The sequence below is a fragment of the Thermobia domestica genome, chromosome 1 (genome assembly GCF_964235325.1).
Source record: "Thermobia domestica chromosome 1, izTheDome1.hap1.1, whole genome shotgun sequence".
Lineage (NCBI taxonomy): Eukaryota > Metazoa > Arthropoda > Insecta > Zygentoma > Lepismatidae > Thermobia > Thermobia domestica.
The window spans coordinates 390,698,277-390,705,222 of record NC_137454.1 but is presented as its reverse complement, the minus strand read 5'-3'; positions in this window follow the sequence as shown (position 1 = coordinate 390,705,222).

The window sequence follows — 6,946 nt, the reverse complement described above, 5'->3', positions numbered from 1 at the left end:
CCGAGACGGACTTTTAAAAACCGAGACGAGACCGAGACCGAGACAGACCTCTATAAATCGAGACGAGACCGAGACGAGACTTAGGTCAGTCTCGAAAGTCTCGGTCTCGTCTCGAATATTGATATTGATAGATACTAAAATTGCCTTCACTCAAAATTTGTTTCGTTGCTGTGTTAGATAATATGAGAGCGGTTGACTGATGTACATTGGCGTATTTAGGGGGTGGTTATCGGGCTCAAACCCCTCCCGAAATAAATTTGTGATAATTTTTTGCATTGCACGTACAACGCAAATGTTTCTTACTGGTTCCTCAAGCCTCTCCAGAAACTTAATCCACTGCTGATGCAAATAGAATTCTCTCTCTCTCTCTCTCTCTCTCTCTCTCTCTCTCTATATATATATATATATATATATATATATATATATATATATATATATATGGTCGCGGTGCCACCCACGTCCGCCCTGCATAGGTTCCCGGGGCCCAACTTTAATTTTAAATGGAAGCAAGGGGTGAGTGGTACCTCGTTCGATAGATCTTGAAAAACTAAAAAGCGTTGTGGCAAAAGATCTTTCATATCGGGCACTGTATTCAAAATGGCCGACAAGACATGTTGCCTCTATCAGATGCAGTTAAAACGTGCAGTACCACTAATATAAAAACGGTTGAACATAAATGAACCGAACAAAAACTCAAATAGAAAATGTCATGTGGCACATCGATTGATATTGTCGCGGAGGCTTCCAGGGCCACCCTTCATGGGGGCCCAGGACGCAACCTCAAAATTTTAAATGGAAACATGGGGTGAGTGATACCTCGTTCAACATATCTTTAAAAACTGAATAGAGCTGTTGCAAAAGATTGTTCATATGGGTCACCGTTTTCAAAATGACCAAGACATGGTACCTGCATCAGGTAAAACGTCCAGTATCACTAATATGAAAACACCAGAACAAGTATTCGAATAGGAAATCACAGAGGGTATTTATCATTCTATTGCTTGGGAATGTTGCAACAGTCGAAAAGATGATTAGAGTGAAAGTGTCATAATGGAAAGGAAGAAATTTAACTCCTAGAAATTTATTCTAACCTCACTCCGTAAGTGAGTGAAACGGGAAGGATCGGTGAAATTGCAAATGAGAGCCTTAGTTTTTGCAAATTGTATCTACGAAACAAAGTTATTTGAAATGTGTTTTAATAAGAGATAAATGTCTCTGTAATGGGATAAAGTATGTAAAATTCTTGTTAAATGGTACCTTCCATTTTGATTGCAGGCAATGGTTTAATGCAAAAATGAATCAACTGAAATGCAAAACCAATTTGTCGAACAATGCAATTTTAGAACAATGTTTACAAACGTTGGTTTTGTTCAACAGTCGCTTCTTTTCTTTCATTTCTTCTTGCATGTGATAGAATATGAGTTTCACTGAGATGTCCACAGTTACATTCCAAATAACTTTCAACGGTAATTTCAGTTGTGATCCTTAGTAACGAAACGGTACATACTGATGCGGATATGTCCCAAAAATCTTGCACACATTGCGTTAAATTATCAGGGACGAAGGGGCGGGCAAAATTTTTTTAAACTTGAATTTTGCCTTATTTTTTTCATCTTATTTCACTTTATTTTTATTCCTTATAGTAGAAAATACCAGTCATTTGTACACACAAGTGCTTCAGACAAACCATGTCTATTGCAAATAAAATTGAGGTTCTCATTTGAGATTTTACCATTCAATCCCGCTTCACCCACTTACGGACAGAGATCGGAAAGATAATTTTCTATCATTTCCTCTTTAGCATAATGTTAATTATACTTTAATAATCATTTTCTCCGTTGTATTATACTCGAACTGTGGAATGATAAATACCCTCTGTGCTTTCCTATACGAGTTTTATTCTGTTCATTTATCTCCAACTATTTTCATATTAGGGGTCTAGTGGTACTGGACGTTTTATCTGATACAGGCACCATGTCTTGGCGGCCATTTTGAAAACGGTGACCCATATGAAAAATCTTTTGATACAATACCGTTTAGTGTTTCAAAATTTATCCAACAACGTATCACTTGACTCATATTTCGGTTCAAAATTTCTAAGTTTGGCCCCCTTGAAAGGCAGCCGTGGAGCACTGCGAGAACATTAATCGACGCGCCCCATGCCTTTCCTCTTTCACTTTCTGACTGTTCGTTTACCTCCAACTGTTTTCATATTAGTGGTACTGGACGTTTTATCAGATACAGACACCATATCATGGCGGCCATCTTGAATACGGTGACCAATATGAAAAATCTTTTACCACAACGCTTTTTACTTTTTAAAGATCTATGGAACGAAGTATTACTCGCCCCATGTTTCCATTTAAAATTTTAAAGTTTGGCCCCGGGAGGGGGGTACCCCATGAAGGGTGGCCCCGGGAGGCGCCGCGACAACACCGTTCGGTGTGCCCCATGGCATTTCCTATTTGAGTTTTTCTTCGGTTCATTTATGTTCAACCGTTTTCGAGATATCTCCGTAGAAAGATTAAATATATACATATATCCGTCGACCCAGTATATGATCAAGGGAAGGGCTATACCATGGTTTGCCGCTTTATCCAGTGTAAAGAAAGTAGGTTTGAAACTCATTTTATCCTGTGTATACCTGAGCGTTAAGGGGGGCTATAGTCCCTATAACCCTCCCGTATGATCTGCGAAATATATATATATATATATATATATATATATATATATATATATATATATATATATATATATATATATATATATATATATATATTAAAAATGCTGAAATTTTGTACCAAGTTGGGAAATTCTTCTAGATACTCTGCAATATCACTAGATAAACAATGTTGCTAAAAGCAAAATAAAGTTGTATTTTCTCAAATTGCGCTAAGTAAAGTATTACATATTTCTAATTTAGTTATTTAACAAAACCACAATAGCCCATACATTATTTAGTGTAACAAAGGACAACACAGTATCATTAACATCAACATTTTGGAAATCTTAGGGCCATTCCACGCGAAAGTGAGCCTGAACCCAAATTTTCGAAAACTGTCAAAACCAATGAATTTTTACATATATATGAAGTAAATAGAACGAAATTTACTTTTTTACAAAGAAAAACTTATTTATACTTAGAGTTCACGTAAAATTTTAAGTCTAAGTTGTGAATTTGTAACATGTCAGCTGCGAGGAAATTTTTTATTCTTGTAATCAGCAACATTTTACGATATATTGTGCCTGTTTGGCTGAAGTAACTTCGAGCTATTCAAGATGCTTCTTTTTGCTACAAGCTGCAGTTGAAAAAGTGTTTATAGAATAAAAATTGTTTATAATATCATTAAAGATATAAACGTCAACTTGAGTGTCCTGCCCGTGACAGAAAACTACCAAAAGTTATTGTACTGAATTACTAAATTTGAGAATGTGGTTCGTACTTAGTAGAAGTAACAATTTGCACGTGTACTTCACACTTACCAAATTTTAGACCAATGCTAATAATGTATTTCGATTTATTTAAATTTGAAAACTTGTCCTGCCCGTGACAGTGGGCATGCCACTGGTGGGATAGTTTGTGTACATTGGTTATTCATGATAGAAAATGATTCCATGTGCACTAAAATAAACACTATTTACATGAACACTATTTACTTAAATAGAGGAATATCTATTACTGTCATTATGATGTTTTAACTTAAAATAAGTGTCATATAAATATTATCATTAGCGTCACCTTTTTGTTCGTTTCAAGGGAGAAGTGGATGGGATTGGAGTACGTACAAAAAGGCCAGTATGGAACTTTGTGAAACAAAAGAAAGTAATTTTAGAATGTGCTGCTGATTTCGTAGTAGCTTTAAGCTCTTCGTTTCAAAATATATTTGTTTTACTACTAAAAAATAAATTTATCAACAGAAATTGAAAAAAAAAAGAAAAAGACGCTTTGAATAAAAGACGGGAAAATGCTCTTGTCAATTGAATATCTCCAATCAAAACAGTGTTTTCCCTGTAATTTGAAAGCGAAAATTTGGTGGTTCGTCTAACTTTTAAATCAGAGCTTCATCCGTGTAAAATCTTTAAATTTCTAACAGACTTTTATTCAGATTCTGAAAATGATGATTCCGAAAGATATGAAGCTATCCTGAGGGACGACTTAGGTGTGCATGTTAACAAGGCTTGTGTTAGACCAGCTGTTGAACATATAACACAAGGAACATGTTTGTTGATGGAATTTTCCTCTAGTGGACAGAGAAAGGAAACATAGACATGCAACTATCGCACAAAGCCCAGTGGAAGAAGACGAAGAAGTCAAGGAAATTCGTATGAAGACCGTAAGCGATTGCAGTAAAAATTTTCAAGACTGTTGAAGATGTGTCTTACGCGCATTTCGATCAAATAATACATGTGATACCAGCAGTGCCGTGTCGTGGGGGAAGGGGCGAGCGGGGTGACGGCCCCGGGCGTCAAAGTAAGGGGGCGCAAATTTCAGGAGGAAAAAATAAAAAATATATATAAAATGGAAGGAAAAAAGTATTAAAAAGTGCTCAAAATCAAGGAAAAGCAGGGTTTATTTTTGAAAATTTTCTTACGCGTCGCGCCAACCATGGTGACGCGTTGCAACTGGTCTGTCGACCTCACTCATATTTACGGGGCGCCGTCACGACGCGTCGTATACTCTCGCCCCGGGCGCTGATTTCCCACGGTACGGGCACTGGATACCAGCACCTATTTTATATACTGTTAGACAGTGTTTTGTACGAATTTCCGTACAAGGTGGGTGTAAATGGGCAAATAAAGCCATTTCCTAAAGTGTAGGTGGTGAGAAATAAGTGTACGACATATTGTTATTTTTATGTGATAAAAGCGAGCCTCAAGTAAAGTAAATAGAATTATTTGTGTACAACGCTATAACAGAACAGCAGAAATTGACTTATTTTCGATTTTATTTCATTTTTGAAATCATTCTTATTGAGATTTTGTGTATTGATTCACACGGTGTCCTGCCCGTGACAACGATGTGTCCTGCCCGTGACACAGTAAAGTTTAGTTTATTTATCAATATAAATATTTGGCAAATTTCTCTTATGTGCAGTTTGTTTAAAAATTTCATTATTTATACATTTCCGTTTAAATAAAAACATTTTGAGCTAAGAATTCACAGAGTTTTGTAACATTCACTTGGTGTGTCGAAAGTCACTTCTCTTTTTTGTCCCCGCCCGTGAAGACGTTTAGGGATTAATATTTTCTACTCTAAGCAGAAAAAAATACTGAAAACATCAGCTACATATACTCCAAAGTCTGTACTGCTCATATATCATACAATTAGTAGAATTTATGTTGTACTTTTAGAAATATACAACTTTGAAGCATCAAAAATGTAGTGTAAATGTCCTGCCCGTGACGATGGAATTGCCCAATAACTCAAATGGCATGGACGGTGCAATGCGCATCAACTGTATCTTAGCTTCAAATACTGTGATCATGGTATAATATATTTCGAATGAATGAGGGAACAAAGTTACAAGAAACGAAAAATTTAAATGTTTCTAAAGACTTTACTTCGAAAACGAGCTGACATATCACGTCTCATCATGCAGATGCTTCCAAAAGACTTAAATGCTTATAACGCCATTTACAACAACTGTTATTTCACATCGTTTCAGAGATACCAAACATATTGGTAGTGATTTTATACTGCTTAAAATGACGTATTAAATTTTTATAATGATTATTGCTTTCCTTTACTTCTATAACATTACAACAATAGTTTTTGGTGGTTTTAATTACAACAAGTCGCAGTTACATTATTTTAAGCAGCGTTGCCCACTTAAATAAATTGCTAAATATTATTCTAAATATGTGCAAATAACATAGATGAACTGCAAGATATTTTAAAATTACTCGTAGTTTGTTTTATGGTGCAAGAATGCTTTCAAGAGAAGACGTTTTTCATAGTCTTTGGGCTACTTATAATGTTAATGTTTAAGTCTTCGTTCCAGCAATACATGTAAATGCAAATTGTAACTGAAATTAAATGTAACTGATACATTTTCAGTAACACTAGTTGTTCCCCCTAAGCCTTAGGCCTGGTGTACACTTCAGATTAAGACCGTGTTTAATTAAAACTTCTAATTACACACTAATTACATTTCACTTGCTTTAGTTTGACCACCGATCACATCAAACTCGACCCATACCACATAGCTATATGCAATTATTCAAGGACTTACAGTTAGTAATACACAGTGTTCACATTTGTTTTGTTTTGTTTTAGTTTAACGTCCCACAGTTATGCTAGGGCGGCTAAAGGAGACGTGGAGCTAATGATTATAAGTGGAATCCGAACCACTTCGGTCGTTCAACTTTACCCCTACCGGAAATCGAACTCGAGACCACGCGAACCGAAATCAAGAGTGCTAGCCGCTAGACCAAATGGGGGTTCTCACATTATGTTGATTTAAATCATTCAGTCAGTGTTGCCAGATTCAAAGATTAAAAAGTAGCGTGTCTGTACTCCGAAAGTAGCGAATTCGAACTATTTGTAGCCCAAATATATAGAAATGAATACTGATGATGCTAATGAAATAATTTAATATGAGCTGGAAAATGTGCTGGACGTATTGCAAGAAGAAATTATGATTGACGGACGAAAACAATTCTAGACTGGACACCACAAGACAAAAACAGCCTAGGAAACCCCCGCATACAAGAAGGTGTGACGAAATCAAGAGCCACTGAGGAGTAACCTGGAAAAGAATTGCCCAAGTTAGATAGTTGTGAAGACTTGGAAAGACCTTCATCCAGCAATGGATTGACAATGGTTGATTATGATGGTGGTGATGATTTTATTATATCTAAACCTCGGAGGTAAACTAAACCAAGTCATAATTTTGTAATTTTACAGAAGCGAAAAACTGGTTCTTTAACTAAGACTATATACATA